Below are 17,203 nucleotides of genomic sequence, written 5' to 3' on the forward strand. Positions count from 1 at the left end.
TCTTTTCTTCTTTTGCTCTATTCCCTTGTTGTTTGATGGCTTTCTTTAGTATTATGTTTGGTTTCCTATCTCAAGTTTTTGTGTATTTATTATAGGTTTCTGGTTTTTAATTACCGTGAAGTTCATATATAATAACCTACATACATAGCAATCTATAGAAGTTGATAATCTCTTAAGTTTGACCTCTTGCTAAAAGCTCTACTCTTTTACTCCCCTCCTCCCACAATTTATGTTTTGTATATTTAACCTCTTTTTTGTGCATTTGTATCCATTACACTCTTATTGTGGAAATAGGTAATTTCACTACTTTTGTCTTTTGACGTTCATATGAACTTCATAGGTGGTTGATCCGCTACCTTTACTGTATATTTGCCTTTACCACTGATTTTACTATTTTTCTGTTGTTAATTCTCTAATTCCTATTTGTGGTCTTTTCCTGTCCACTTAGGTAAGTCTCTTTAGCATTTCTTTTAAGGTTGGTTTATTGGTGGCAAACTCTTTTAGTTTTGCTTGTCTGGAAAACTCTTTATCTCTCCTTCCATTCTGAATGATAACGTTGCTGGGTAGAGTATTCTTGGCTGTAGCTTGTTTCCTTTCAGTACTTTAAATATATTTTGCCATTCCTTTCTAGCCTGTAAGGTTTTGCTGAGAAGTCAGTTGATAGCCTAATGGAGTTTCCTTTGCATGTAACTTATTGTCTTTCTCTTGTGGCTTTTAGGTTTCTCTCTTTATCATTAATTCTTAACATTTTAATTATAATGTGTCTTGGTGTGGGCCTCTTTGGGTTTATTGTTTAGGGCTGTCTGTGCTTCATGTACCTGGATGTCTGTTTCCTTTCTTAGGTTAGTAAAGTTTTCAGCTATTATTTCTTCAAATGGATTTTATGTCCCTTTGTCTCTCTCTTCTCCTTCTGGGACACCTATAATACACGTTAGTGAGCTTGATGTTGTCCCAGACATCCCTCAGACTGTCCTCATTCTTTTTAATTTTTTAAAAAATATTTCATCTGTTCAGCTTCATGATTTCCTCTAGTCTTTTGTCCAGCTTGCCATTCTGTTCTTCTGTATTATCTACTCTGCTATTGAGTCCCTCTAGTGAACTTTTCACTTCCAGTGTTGTATTCTTAATTCCTGATTGGTCCTTTTTTATATTTTCCAGTTCTTTGTTGAAGTTCTCACTGAATTCACCCATTCTCCGAAGAGCAGTGAGCATCCTTGTAACTATTAGTTTGTACTCTTTATCAGGTAGATTGTTTAATTCCATTTCATTTAGTTCTTTCTCTGAGGATTTATCCTGTCCCTTTTTTGGAACATATTCCTTTGTCTCTTCATTTTGCCTTTCTCTGTACTTATATCTATGTATTAGGTAAGTCAGCTACATCCCCAAATCTTGGAGCAGTGGCCTTATGTAATAGATGCTTTATGAGGCCCAGCAGTGTGCTTCCCTCTCATCTCAAGTTCCCAATGTTTCAGGAGTGTCCCCAGTATGGGCTACATGTGTCCTTCTATTGTGGCAGAGTTGCTCTAGCTACAGGCGCATGTGGAGGCTAGGCTGTCTCCCTGGCTGCCTGGTTGTAATTCTCAGCTGTGTGTGGCTGCTGTAGTCCCTTCAGTCACTTTATTGGGCATGGGGAGCCTCAGCACAGTGGGCTGCAAGGTCTAATAGTACATTTCTGTTGCAGTTTTTCTGTTAAGTTAGTAGGCCCCCAGCATGGCTGGTTGCTAGACTTGAGGGCTTACAATTGCTGTAGGCCTCTGGCCTGCAAAGCTGTTGTCAGCTCTTTCAGGAGTGCAGCTGGGTGGGGCTGGCCCCAGGTGTGGCAGCACACAATTGTTTCAGGTGTTGGAAGGTGAAGCTGATCCCCTATGTGGCTGTTTGAGAAGCAGAATTCTGCTGCAGCTGACTAGCCCCACTGCCAGCAAGGCCACACACCCTGTCAACACAGTCCTTCCCTATGTGGTGCATGTGCTCTGACCCACTGAAGTGGACCCTTCTGCCCCACTTCAGAGGCCCTAGACACTCCATCAGTGCAGGCCTGCCCCTTGTGCCTGCCCTGCTCTACGGAGGCAGACCCACTCACCCCACTGCAGAGGTCCTACCCACTCTGCCTATGCAGGCCCACAAGTTGCCTGAGGGCTTGGTGTTGGGTGAGAACAGTCCCTAGGGCAGGCTGCCTGTCCTGGCTGAGCTGGATTAAATCAGTACTCTAGTGGAGGGGCCAGACCCATGTGTTAACAGACCAGAAGAAGAACTCCAATGGTATCTACCAGTCTCTGTGTCAACACACCTTTATTAGGTCACAGTAATGGCTGCTGCCAATATCTCAGTCTCAGTCACCTGGGGAGGTGGTCCAAGCCCAGGGAGGTCCCACTTCTCACCAAGATGTGCCCAGAGCCTATCAAGTGAGTCTTTTTCACCAAAGGACTGTGCAACTTTCTTTCTGGTGATTTTAGGTTGCCTTCCTGAAATGGGTGAATTTGGGCATGGGCCTTTTTAGAGCAGGCTTTTCTTTTCCCTTATGTATGATAGCTTTTCCAGGGTGATTCCCCATTGTTGTTAGCTAGCAAAGCCAGATATTATGACACTCATCTCGGTTGTGCTGAATCCAAAAGCTGCTTATTTTGGCAAAGCTCTCCTGCTCAGATACCCCAATCCTCCAAGAAAAAGCTTTGTACCTTAGGACTTCCCCCAGTGTCATGGCTAGAATGTGGCTTCTTTCTCTCCAGAAAGGAATTTTTGCCTCTTCCACCTCAGTCAGCACAGGCCCTTGCTGTGGGGGTTCTTTTTATCTAGTTTTCAATTCTCTCTCAGGGGTAATTTTCTAAATGTAGTTGTAAATTTGTTGTTTCCATTGGAAGAGGTGAGTTCAGAGTCCTCTTATGCTGCCATCTTCCCAGCAATCTCAAAACTCACCATTTTAAAGTATACAATTCAGTGGTCTTCAGTGTATTCACAGACTCGTACAATCATCACCATTACATAATTTTGAATATTTTCATCACCCCAAAGAGAAACCTCAAAACCGTTAGTAGCCACTCCCTCTTTCTTCTTTCCCTCAGCTCCTGGAAATCACTAATCTGCTTCCTGTCTACATGGATTTTCCTATTCTGTACACTTCGTATAAATGGGATCATATAATATGCAGTCTTCTGTGACTGTCTTCTTTCACTTTGCATAGTGTATTTAAGGTTCATTCACATTGTAGCATGGATCAATACTTTATTCATTTTTTTTTTTTTTTTTGATGAGGAAGTTTAGTCCTGAACCATCATCCACCACCAATTCTCCTCTTTTTGGTGAGGAAGGTTGGCCCTGAGCCAACATCTGTGCCCATCTTTCTCCATTTTATATGTGGGACACATTGCCACAGCACGGCTTGATAAGTGGTGTGCAGCTCTAAGCCCAGGATCCAAACCTGTGAGCCTTGTGCTGCTGAAGCAGAGTGTGCAAACCCAACCACTATGCCACCAGGCCAGCCCTGGTACTTTGTTCATTTTTATGGCCAAATAATATCCCATTGTATGAGTACATTACTTTTGTTTATCCATTCATCAGGTGATAGACATTTGTGTGGTTTCTGCTTTTTGTCTATAAGGAATAATGCTGTTATGGACACTTATGTACAAGTTTTTGTATGACCATATATCTTCAAGTCTCTTGTGTTTTTACCTAAGATTGGAATTGCTGAGTCATATGATAACTCTATGTTTAACTTTTTGGGAAACTCTCAAATTGTTTTCAAAATGCTTCTTACTAGCAAATTCCAAGTGTTATAATTCTCCACATCCTCACCAGCACTTGTCTGTCTCTTATTTTGGCCATTCCTGTACATTTGAAGTGGTATTGCATTCTAGTTTTGATTAGCATTTCCTTAATGACTACTTATGTTGAACGTCTTTTCATGAGCTAATTGGCTATTTGCTCATTTTATTTGGAGAAATGTATATTCAAATATTTTGCCCATTTTTAATTGGGTTATTTGTCTTTTTGAGTTCTGAGAGTTTTTATACATTATACTTACATATCATTATCAGATCAATAATTGCAATCATTCTTCCATACTGGTGAGTTATCTTTCATTTGCTTGATGGTTGAATCACAATGTTTTTCATTTTAATGAAGTTGATTTTAACTATTTTTCTTTCACCACTTGTGCTTTTAGTGTTATATGTAAGAAACAATTGCCTAACCCAAGGTTACAATGATTTACTCCCATATTTTCTCCTGAGTTTTATCTTTTTGTCTCTTGTATTTAAGTCTCTGATCCATTTTGAGTTAATTTTTGTACATGGCATGAAGTATGACCCCAACTTTATTCTTTTGCATATGAATATCCAGTTGACCCAGCACCATTTGTTGAAACAGCTATTAATTTCTCATTGAATTTTCCTGGTAACCTTGTCAAAAATAAATTAACCATAATGTAAGAGTTTATTTCTGTACTCTTAATTCTATTCCATTGATCTATGTGTCTATCCTTGTGCCAGTACCATATGTCTTGATTAGTGTAAGTTTTTAGTAAATTTTGAAATCAGGAAATGTGAATCCTCCAACTTTGTTCTTTCTCCAAGATTGTTTCAGCTATTCTTTGTCACTTGTATTTTTATATGAATTTTGGGAACAGCTTCTCAGTTTCTGCAAGAAAGACAGTTGGAATTTGACAGAGATTGTATTGAATCTGCAAGTCAATTTGGGAAGTATTTCCTCAATGTACTAATCTTCAATCCACGAATATGAGATGTCTTTCCATTTACTTAGGATATCTTTAATTTCCTTTGGCCATGTTTTATAGTTTTAAGCATACAAGTCCTTTACTTATTTTGTTAAATTTACTTCTATTTTATTCCTGTTGGTGCTACTATAAATGAAATTATTTCCTTAATTTCATTTTCAGATTGTTCATTGCTAATGCATAGAAATACAATTGATTTTTATTTACTGATTGAACACATTTATTAGCTCTACAGTTTTTTCTTAATGGATTCCTTATGATTTTCTATACTCAAAATCATGGCATCCACAAATAGAGATAGTTTTACTTCTGTTTTTCTAAACTTGTTTCTTTTTATTTCTTTTTCTTGCCTAAAGGCCCAGGTTAGGACCTCAATTTCAATGTTAGAAAGAATTGGGGAGAGCACATATCCCTGTCTTGTTCCTGATCTTAGGTGGAAAGCTTTCGCCTTTAAGTATGATATTAACTGGAGATTTTTCATACATGTGCTTTACTGGTTGAGAAAGTCCCCTTCTGCTAGTTTGTGAGGTGTTTTTATAGTGAGAGGGATTGGATTTTATCAAATACTTTTTGTACATCTATTAAGATAATCATGTGATTTTGGTCTTCTAAATAATATAGTATATACATGGATTGTTTTTTCTATTTTTGAACAAATCTTGCCTTACAGAGATAAATCCAACTTGAACATGGTGTGTAATTTTTTTTGTCTGTTGCTAGATTCAATTTGTTAGTATTTGGCTGAGTAGTTTTGCATCTATATTCATAAGGGATATTACTATCATGCTTCTTTTCTTGTGATGTCTGCCAGGTTTTGATAGTAGGGTGATTTTGGCCCCATTGAATGATTTGGGAAATATTCACTTCTCTATGTTTTAGAAGAGTTTCTGAAGATTTGGTGTTAATTCCTCTTTGAATACTTTTTGGAATGAACCAATGAAGTAATCTGGGCATGGGATTTCCTTTGTTTTTTGATGACTACTGGAATCTCTCTACTTTTTTAAGTCTATTTAGATTTTTTTTTTTAATTTTTGAGTTGTATTTCCATAGCTGTGTCTTCCTGAGAACTGGTCCATTTCATCTGTTACCACAATTTTTGACTTATAATTGTAGTACCTTATGTTACCTAATAGCATTACCTTATAATTCTTTTTTATTCTAGAAAGAAGATGACAGTGTCCCTCTTTCCTTTCTTTTTTTTTTCTAATGTTTTTTGTTGAGGAAGATTAGCTCTGAGCTAACATCTGTTGTCAATCTTCCTCTTTTTTTGCTTGAGTAAGATTAGCCCTGAGGTAACATCTGTGCCAATCTTCCTCTCTTTTATGTGTGGGTCACTGCCACAGCATGGCTGACGAATGTTGTAGGTCTGCACCTTGGATTCGAACCGATGAACCTGGGGCACCAAAGTGGAGCACACTGAACTTAACCACTACACCACAGGGCTGGCCATCTTCTTTCTTTTCTGATTTTAGTGTTGTCTCTTCTTTATTGGCTACTCTAGCTAAAGTGCTGTCAATTTTCTTTCAATATTTTCAAAGAAAAAACTTTGGATCTTTTTGGTTTTCTCTGGTTGCTTTTCTATTTCTATAATATTTATTTCTTCACTATTCTTTATTATTTTCTTCTGCTTGTTTTGGGATTGGTTGTTCTCTGCTTTTTGGTTTCTTCAGGTGGAGAATTAGGGTGCTCATTTGAGAGCCTTCGTTTTTAATACAGGTGATTACAGCTATAAATTTTTCTCTAAGAACTAGTTAATTGAATCTCATAAGTTTTAGTACTTTGTACTTTTATTCATCACAAAGCATTTTCAAATTTCCCTTGTGATTTCTTTTATGAGCTATTAGTTATTTAAGAGTGTGTTATTTAATTTCCACATACTTGTGAAATTCCCAAATTTCTTTCCTTTATTGATATCTAATTTAGTTCAGTTGTGGTTGGAAATTATACTATGTATGATTTAAATCATTTAAAATTTATTGAGTATTATTTTGTGGCCTGACAAATGGTCTGTCCTGGTGAATATTCCACATGCACTTAAGAATAATACTCTCAAGTACGTATTCCACTGTTGGATAAAGTGCTCTATAGACATCTAAGTCACTTGATTTTTTTAGTAGTAAGTCTTCTATTTCTGTGTTCATCTTGTGCCTAGTTTTTCTAACCGTTATCTTAAGTGGGATATCAAAGTCTCCAGTGATTATTGTGGAATTTTTTTTCCCCTTCAATTTTGTCAGTGTTTCCTTCATGTATCTTAGGCAGTGTTTTAAACACATATATGATTATAATTGTTATGTCTTCCTAATGGATTGACCTTTATTTTTATAAAATGTTCTTCTTTGTCTCTAGTTATAATTTTTGTCTTTAAGTCTATTTTGTCTGATAACATAGCAGCTGCAGGTCTTTGTACAGTATACATATTTCCTTCATTTGACTTTTAACCTATTTACGTCTTTGAACCTGAAGTGTATCACTTGCAGACAGTAGTTAATGTTTTTTAATCCCTTCTGCCAGTCAGCTTTCTTTCTTTTTTAGAGCATTAAATTCACCTGTGTTTCATGTAGTTATTGATAAGAAGAAATTTAAGTCTGACATTTTTGCTATTTGTTTTCTATATATCATAAGGGTATTTTTGTATGATTGTTCCTTTTTTTACTGCTTATTTTTGCTGAATATATATTTTCTGAGGTATTACTTTTAATTCTATTTTGTATTTGCTATCATATTTTTTGGTTATTTTCTTGGTATATCCCCCTAGGGATTACGACTAACATCTTAACTAAAACAATCTAGTTTATATTAAAGCAAACAATTTATAGAATGTACAATAATTTTGCCCCAATATAGCTCCATCCTCCCCTTTTTCTTATTTTCACATAAATAAACACTTTTGTACAAGTCCATCCACACAGTTTTATAATTATTTATTTGTACAGAAATGAAGCATTACAAAGAAAAATACATTTATAATGTCTTTTATATTTAGCTATACAACAACTTTTACTGGCACTCTTCATTTCTTCCCATGAACTTGAGTTACTGTACAGTGTCTTTTCCTGAATGACACATTTTGATATTTCTTATAGGGCAGATCTGCTAGTGATGGAATTTCTCAGTTTTTGTTTATTAGGATGCATCTTCATTTCTCCTTCTGTTTTAAAAGATAGTTTTGTTGAATACAGAATTCTTGGTTGACATTCATTTTCTTTAAGCACTTTAAATATGTTATCCCACTGCCATCTGGCATCCATTATCTGGGGAAGAGTCAGCTGCTAATTTTATTGAGAATTCCTCATGTGTGATGAGTTGCTTTTCTCTTGTGGCTTTCAGCGTCCTTTTTGTCTTTGGCTTTTGTCAGTTGCACTGTGATATATCTAGATGTGGATCTCTCTCGTTTATCCTTCTTGGAGTTAATTGAGCTTCTTGGATGGGCAGATAAATGTTTTTCACCAAATTTGGAGAGTTGTTTTTTTAATTGTTATTTATTCAAATATTCTCTCTGCTCCTTTCTCACTCCTCTCTTGAGACTCCAATTATGCATATGTTAGCATGCTTGATTGTACCTCACAGGATCCTGAGTCTCTATTCATTTTTCTTCATTCTTTTTTCTTTCTGTTCCTTTGATTGGATAACCTTAATTGACCTCTCTTCAAGGTTGCTGTTTCTTTTTTCTTCTATCCATTCCAATCTGATGTTTATCCCCTCTAGTGAACTTTTTATTTCACTTATTATACTTTTCAGCCACCAAATTTCTTCTTTTTTAAAAAATAGTTTCTATCTCTTTATTAATATATGTTTGGTGAGACATTGTTCCCACAGTCTCCTTAATTCTTCAGACATGGTTTCCTTTAGCTTTCTGAATATATTTACATTAGCTCTTTTAAACTCTTTGAATATTAAGTCTTATAGCTGGACTTTCTCAGGGAGAGTTTCTATTGATGCTTTTCCCCCTGTGCATGGGCCATGGCTTTTTGGTTTTTTTTGTGTCTCATAATGTTTTGTTGAAACCTACATTTTTAAGTAGTGTAATATGGGAGGATCTGGCAACTCAATTCCTTCCCTCCCCTGGGGTTGGTTGTTATTGACTGTTGAGTTGTTATGTTGTTCTTGTTGCTATTTGTTTGTTTTGTGTCTTTCCTGGACAAATTCTATAAGGTCTGTATTCTTCGTCTGGTGTGGCCACTGAACTCTTTTCTTGGTTAGCTTAATTGTCAGTTAAGGATTCAAAAGGGATTTCCTTAAATCCCTTGAAACTATAAGACTCCCAGTTTTAGCAGAAGGGCTCTGTGTTTGTTTTCAGTGCTCTGGCAGGCAGTTTACAGGTCTGCCTTAGCTTTCACTTCCTCCTCTCAGAGCTTCAAGGTCAGACAGAGCCTAGAGATTAAGTCTTCTTTTGTTTTATTTTGGCATGCATGTAACCCTGCACATGGGCATTATTTTCCTGATTTTCAGAAACATATTAGAGCTTTCAAAGTCCCCTATAGATCTCATCTTCCATTTTTCACTTTTAAGTTTTTGATAACCCTCTTCTTAGTCCCAATTATTATTGTCACCTCAAGCAGATGAGATTTTAAACAATTGCCACTGATGGTTTTAGATAAAAACCCACAGTAAGTGCTGTTTGGTACAAACATGCTCTGAATCAAGTGAAAAACAGACAAATTCTGAGAACTAAGCTTTTTGTAAACCATACAGACAGGTAAATAGTGACAACTCTCTGGGATAGAACTTTACAGGGAGTCTTAATCCATTCTGCCCCCTCCAATGGCTGCTAGGTTTTTCACAGTTACTGCTGGCCAGGCTATTGTTTTCCAAGACTACTCTGCACTGGGAATAAAGCGATGGGCAGAGGGCCTGTTATAACACTTTAAACCTCACTTTAACCACTTCCTGAGATTCAGTCTTTTTTTCTTGAATAATGTCTCCTCAGGTTGTTTGAAGCCTTTGGTTAATCTCCTAGAATTCTGAAAAAGTTCAAGTCAATTTTTACCAACATTCTCATTGCTGTTATGGAAGAGCAGCTTTTCAGAGGTCTTGCTCTGACATTCCTGAAGTGCTTCTTCTTCAAATATATTTTGATCTACAGGTCTAATGTGCACTTCAATATTCTTAGTACTCAGGCTCTTAAGTAAATAAATATCTAGAGAGGGAGAAATCCAAATCAAATCTATAATGCTATCCTGGCCTACTAAATTCAAGAGTGAATTTACTGTGGCTGTGAATCTAAAAGGAGCCCCTAATTTTTCTTTTATTCTGGAAAAAAATATATCGTGTAATGAGAAAAAAAATGAACAGCGTGTTTTTTAGTTTGAATTTTGTTTTAAGTTGCTTTCTAGATCTGGAACTTATTAAGAATATTTCTTTAAAGATTAATTTATACTTTCTCTAATAAAAGAATAATGTGTCTTTTATGATGAACAAGTGTTATAGCTCAATCATATGTGTTAGCTGATGCTCAGCATTGTGGATTATATATTTTCTTGATGTAGCTACAAAATTACAGAACTTCAAGATGCTGTGCTTATAAAGAAGTCTTCATCTAAACATTATCTGCTTAACTTATATCTGGAGAAAAGAGCCTATATGTCCCCCATAAAAGAAAACTGTTAGAATGCCTCATAATCAAGATGTACTGCTACAAATCTCTTTGCCACCACATTTTATCTTTTTCTTGTACTAAATTAAGAGAAAATAGCCCTACATGGTTTACTCAGGGAGATAACAAAAATTTACTGTCTGCAATTATGTGATTCTAATGATTAAGTGGGGAATGATATACTGAAAGCATGATTATCATTATTGTTATTTACAAAGCATTTACTTAGTAATCCCCAGGTAATAAATGACTGCTTTATTAATTTCATTTCTATTGTTTCATTTACTCCTAGATCTGCCTAGTATCAGCCACTTGCATTCTGTATGTATTCATTTATCCATAAGTTCATTTACTTTATTTCATACTTATCAGGTATCAACTATAAGTTATTTAAGAGAAGGGATGAAATCTTATTAATTTTTGTCTGTCTAATTTCTATCACATTGGCTATATAGGAAAACAGATATAAAAATAGAAAAACATAACACAATGCAATATTATAGTATTATGCACATATCTTTGAGATAATGAAGTGGTTGTCCCATATAAACTTGTTAATTTGTGACAATTGTTTTTTGAGGAAGATTAGCCCTAAGCAAACATCCGTGCCCATCTTCCTCTACTTTATATGTGGGATGCCTGACACAGCATGGCTTGATAAGCAGTACATAGGTCTGTGCCCAAAATCCAAACAGGCAAACCCCTGGCCACTGAAGAAGAGCTCACGAACTTAATGGCTATGCCACTGGGCCGGCCCCAATATTTGACAATTTTTGACTTTAAAAAAGGAATTTCATGTGATCCAGCTTAATATAATTATGTCTGGAATAGGTAAAAGATCAGACACCAATTCATAGAACACGTGGAATTTGACCCCACTTCAGGATTTATTTTGGAAACAATGAATTTGGTAATCATTGTCTTAAAGTATCTGCATCCTCATGTTCATCATAGCATTATTCACAATGGCCAAGGCGTGAAATCAACCTAAATGCCCATCAACAGATGAAGGCATAAAGAAAATGTGACACACACACACACACACACTCTAGAATATTATTCAGCCATAAGGAAGAAGGAAATTATGTCTCTAGTAACAACGTGTATGAAACTTGAGGGCATTATGCTAAGTGAAATATGTCAGACAAAGAAAAACAAGTATTGCATGATCTCATTTATATGTGGAATATAAAAAAGCCAAACTCATAAAAACAGATTAGAATGGTGGTTGATGGGGAGGAGGGTGGAGGAAATGAGGAGATGATGGTCAAAGGGTCTTGTGGGTTCCTGGACCCAGTTCCAATTTGTGTGGTGGAAAGGGGGTCCCCCATAAGACAACAAGCAATCCCAGACAGTGGCGGGGTGTCTGAGAATTCAACTCAATTTTGATACTTTCTACCGGAGATAGCATCAGATTCCACAGGTTAAGGGTTCAGTGCTACAAGACAGCCCCCCCGCCGGCCCCCCAGCCACTTCAGATGCCACTCGTAAGCCCAGGCGGTTACCTCTGCTTGTGACTGACCAGCTACAGATTGGAGGTTCCCATTATCCCCTCCATGGATTTCAGATGCCAGTTGCAAGTCCAAGTTATTACCTGGACTTCTGATCAACTCTGATAAATCACAGGTTTCCATAACCCCATCCTTGGGTTCGATTAATTTGCTAGAATGGCTCATAGAACTCAGAGAAATATTTTACTTACTAGATCATCAGTTTATTGTAAAAGGATGTAACTCAGAAACAGCCAGATAGAAGAGACGCCTAGGGCAAAGTATAGGAAAAGGCAAGGAGCTTCCATACCCTCTCCAAGTGTGCCAACTTCCCAGATTTCCACATGTTCACCAACCTGGAAGCTCTTGGAACCCTATCTTTTTTGTTTTTATGGAGGCTTCATTACCTAGGCATGATTAATTAAATCATTGGCCATTGGTACTTGATTCAACCTCTAGACCCTTTCCTCTCCCTGGAGATCAGATGTCGGGGTGGGGTGGGACTGAAAGTTCCAACCTTCTAATCACATGCTTGGTTCTCTTTGCAACCAGCCCACATTCTTAGGTGGGATCCAAAAGTCACCTCATTAACACAAGAGGTACCTTTATTACTCTCATCACTTAGGAAATTCCAAGGGTTTTAGGAGCTCTGTGCCAGATATGGGGGTGAAGACCAAATACATATTTCTTGTTATAAATCACAATTCCACAAAGGGTAGAAACTTCCAATTATAAATTAAATAAGTTTTGGGGATCTAATGTAAAGCATGGTGAATAGAGTTAACAATCCCATGTTGTATATTTGAAAGTTGCTAAGAGCGTAGATCTTAAATCTCACTACATACAAAAAAAATGATGATTATGTGAGGTGATGGAGTTGTTAACTAACCCTATTGTGGTAATCATTTCACAATATATACATGTATCAAATCATCATGTTGTATACCTTACGCAATGTTGTCTGTCAATTTTATCTCAATTAAGCTGGAAAAATATGTAAAAAATAATAATTACTGTCTAATCTTAAGTGCATTTTTATTCTAGTTTTTCCCTTGAATTTATTTATGATAGATAAAATTTGTTCATCTCTAGACAGATAGCATTCAGTTCTACCACACATATCAGTTAAGATGACTTCTGCTGGAAGAAATTGAAAACCTGACTTAAACTGGCCTAATGAGTGATGACTTTTTCAGCTTGCAACTGGGAATCCAGAGGACTATGTGTCTCGGGATCAACAAAGTTAGGTAGTTCCATTTTATTGCGATTCCCTCATGTATGTTCTTTTTGTTTGCTGGCTTCACGTCTTATACCATCATGTCCAAGAAACAATGGAGGCCGTTTTTATATTTGCTTCCTTTGAAGTGTGATGCCTTCTCAGAAATCCCAGACTTTTTATATTATCTGTTCCCATGGCTAGGTCATACGGTAATTAGCTGAGGCCTCATTTCTGAACAAGTCTATGCTAAGGACTTGAGATTACCCTTAGACTCTTGAAACTACTCCAGAAAACACTGGTTTATACCACTGCATGAGAGATGATGTCATTGGCAATTAAAATGAATGTACATTTGGAAATTTCCTATTCAGTGCAATGAAAGAAGAAAATGACAGGCATATTTTAGCTAACAAACGATTCATGGTACACAGTGAATTGTAGAAGGATTCTGTGGGAGAATTAAAGAATCTCTCATCTCCTATGGCTAGAGGAAAAAATTTGCTAAAAATTATGCCTGAGATCTGAATGGGAAAACATTGTAATGACTAGGTAAATGCTTACCTAATGTACAAAATTGGGCATGACATTCTGTGAAGCTGGGCTGCTATATTTCAAGATGAAATATACAATTTGGCCTAATTTTGGCCTATTTTGTGGCACTATATTCCTGATAGGTAGAATTCACTGGTCTGGGAACAATCGCATGGAAATAAGATTTGCTCCTCTCGTCATAACTCCCCATGACACCCTTGGGAATTTGTGTTTCTATGTGCACAACTTAGACACTGCTGGAATGAAGAAACTGATTCCTGAAGTGTGGGGAGTGGTGTCTTGGGGACAAAGAGGAAGAAAAAGTATGCTTCTATCAGGAAACCTAGAAAGGGTCCACTAACCCTGACCCTTAGTCAGGATTACGGCTGCTGCTTTGTCATTTTGGACTCTTTTAGACAGTAGACAAACAGGAGGGAAAAAGGAGTTTCTTACGTCCTTAATGTCTACATTCATTAACATTATCCTGAATGGCCACATGAGGATTCTGGAACAGGGTAGATTGTTATTCCTTATATACAGTAATAACTGCTTGGGCCTCTCTTTGCCTCAATTCTTATCCCTGGGGTGATGTGAAAAGAACCAGTTATGATCCTGTATGTAACAGGATCTACTGTAGGTGAGGATCACAAAAAAGAAATTTGGCATTTCTAGAGAAGAAAGAGGCAGCTGTCCCTCCTCTCCTTCTAAGAGTCTCTTTGGAAATATAATGGGAAGTATTCGGGGTCCTTACACTTTGGAATCTAAATAAATGTTACTAGGGGAAGATGAGACTCCTGTATACAGCTTTACAACTCAAAGGATATCTCCATTCCCCAGGGAGGTAAGTGGATCTGAATAGCGTAAAGGGTGCAATGTAGCAAATACTGGTGCCACATCTATACGCTGTCACCGAGTTCCAGACCATTTCTAACTGATAGCACTTGCATCTTTTTGCCTAAAAGTTTTTTGTTTGTTCTTACTGAAGACTTGGAAGTTACTTTGCACAGGTAACTGGTTTGAATATCAGGATAAATAACACTCCTTGGGAGCATACCTAGGGCATGATTAAAGGAATCTGAATAAAAAACCCAACTCTCCTGCCCTTGCTGAAAGAGGCATATTTTTACATCATTTCTCAAAGTTTTTCTGTGGAATTACGTTTTTTTAAAAAAGTAATTATCTTAACCTACAGCATTGCCAGATGACCACTAGCTGCCTTATCTCACAGGGATCTGTGGTGATGGTTAATAAATCATGCTCTTTTTTGATAGTAGGGTTGCTGAATAGGGTGTTAACATATGCAACCTAAAAAAAATTGGTAGCTGACAGACAGAGGGCTGATATTAGTTCTCCAAATGGAAAATTATTTTTACTCACCAGATTTTCAGACATGAGCTACATCTCAAATCTTGAGCATATGGATTGAAGTGGAGTCTAGATCCCTTTGGTGAAGGACCTTGTAACACCACTTACTGTAAAGGATCCCCAAAGAAATCTGTGGCTGTTTAGTAGAAATAACTATACACTTGGGGAGAAAATAATATATAACATTCTTTTCTTTGTTATTAGATATCAGCCCTTAACTGATTCTGATATCAGAAGAACAGAAATACCATCAGGGTCCTCTAGTGAGTATGGGAGCTGATGGAATTCCAGAAGTCCTGGTCTGAGTCATTCCTATAAAGTAAAGCCGATGATCTTACAGAACCTTCATGTTGTTATTTCTTGGTTTCTAAGAATACATATTTAGGAATGATATACTAAACAAATGGCAGATTGGCTAGTATGGAGTCTACTATGGCTTGACCAAGAGTCTATATCAAGAAGGGCCAAATAAAAGCCCCAGAAACTGCTCCCATTTCAGGCCAAGATGGTAAATCAGAAACAGTACTGGAGTCTAAGATAATTTGTAAGAATAATGCCATGCTCAAAAACTCAATGAATGCAGACATGGTGATTCCCGTTACATCCAAGTTTAATTAACCTGTACATTCTTTAGGGGAAACAGCAAATGAGTTGTGGCAAACAATGGAATAATAAGTGGTAGCCCCAATCTTAGCTGCTAGGCTGGATGTGGCAGTGTTACTAGAACTCATCAACACAGCATCTATTTCTTATATTGTGGCTGTTGATATGGAAAAAATTTATTCTAGTCACCTTCAGGAAAGGAGATCAAAAGCATTTACATTCACCTGGGAGGGATAGCAGTGCACATTACCCCCCACATTCTTGCCCCAGGATAATGTTAATATCCTCAGTTCTGTTATAATCCACAAGAACCTTGCTTTTCTTGCCTTATGCTGCTTTACTAATTTGATGAGTCATCCTAACATGACCTGGTTGACAAGAAGAAGCAAGTACATCAGATCTTGTAGCATGACACACATATGCAGAGATTGGGAGATAAACACTATAAAGATTCAGAGTCCTGCCACAAATAAGGTTCAATGGTCTGGGGCATTTTGGGACACTTCTCTAAAGTATAAGAAAATTTATTGCATTTTTTTGTTCTGTACGGCTTAGAAAGATAAACTGAGCTATGAGTGATTCTGTCAGTTTCTGAGGCAGCATGTAACATACTTGAAAATACTGCTGCAACTCATTTACTGAGTGACTCAGAATACTGTTCATTTTGAGTGGAGCCTAGAGCAAGTGAGCAGCTTGCAGTCAATACAGCTGCAGTCCACATTGTCCTGCTACTTGGGCCACGTGTGCTACCAGTATCTCATCTCAAACACATACTGTGTATCTTTCTACATTTTGCCCTAGAGCCTAAACTGATGCTGTGGAAACGCCACCTCCACATAAGCACAGTCCAAAGGTAGAGGGTGGTTAAGGCACCCGAAGCATCCCTCACCAAATGATGTTGAGAGCTGGTTTATAAATGCTCTAGGCTTCCATCTTTAAAATGCACAATTTTTGCCTATATTTTCTAAACTACCCAGGAGTTGGCAGCAAAATGGAACCTCTATTGTTATAAAACAACCTTAACCTCAGTTATGCATCCTTATCTTTAGCTTTCCTCCTTCCCTCACAATTCCCACACTGGTACTTCTTGGGATAACCAATCAAGTAAATCACAAGAGACCCATGAAGAAGTGTTTCCCAATATGGATTTATTGATTTTGAAAAATTGTTTTCTATTTTATTAATTTATAATTTAATTTTCATCTTTCTACTTTCTTTGGGTTTAATTGCTTTTATTTTTCTAACTTATAAGATAGTGAATTCATTAATTTCTAGGCTTTCTTCTTCCTAATATATGCACTAAAGGTTATTGATTTGCCTCTAATATAACTACATGACATTGTGATATGTTGAATTCTCATAACTACACAGTTAAAATATGTTCTGATTTATAAATATAAAGCCTAATTTCCAAACACTTGGCAATTTCCTAATTAACTTTTTTTGTTGTTATTGATTTCTAGCTTAATTTCACCATGGTCATATCATACATTTCATATAATTTCATTTCTTGGAAATTTTCTGAGACATGACTTAGAGCCTAACATGCAGTCTATTTGGTTATGTGCTCCAAAGGCACTCAAAATTAATATTTATTCTATTATTATTAGTTACATTGTTCTATATAGGTCAATTAGATCAGGTTTGTTAATCTTGAGCAGAACTTCTGT

At 36.8% G+C, this 17,203-nt stretch overlaps 1 long non-coding RNA gene across 1 annotated transcript; it reads left to right on the plus strand.

Moving 5' to 3' along the window:
- The first annotated feature begins 2,331 nt into the window (after positions 1 to 2,331).
- Positions 2,332 to 15,272, plus strand: LOC138923324 (uncharacterized). Its single transcript, XR_011436799.1, has 4 exons — positions 2,332 to 2,402; positions 10,618 to 10,646; positions 12,908 to 13,062; positions 15,135 to 15,272. It is a non-coding gene; the product is annotated as an uncharacterized lncRNA (long non-coding RNA).
- Positions 15,273 to 17,203: the final 1,931 nt, after the last annotated feature.

This window comes from Equus caballus, chromosome 3 (assembly GCF_041296265.1).
Source record: "Equus caballus isolate H_3958 breed thoroughbred chromosome 3, TB-T2T, whole genome shotgun sequence".
Classification (NCBI taxonomy): Eukaryota; Metazoa; Chordata; class Mammalia; order Perissodactyla; family Equidae; genus Equus; species Equus caballus.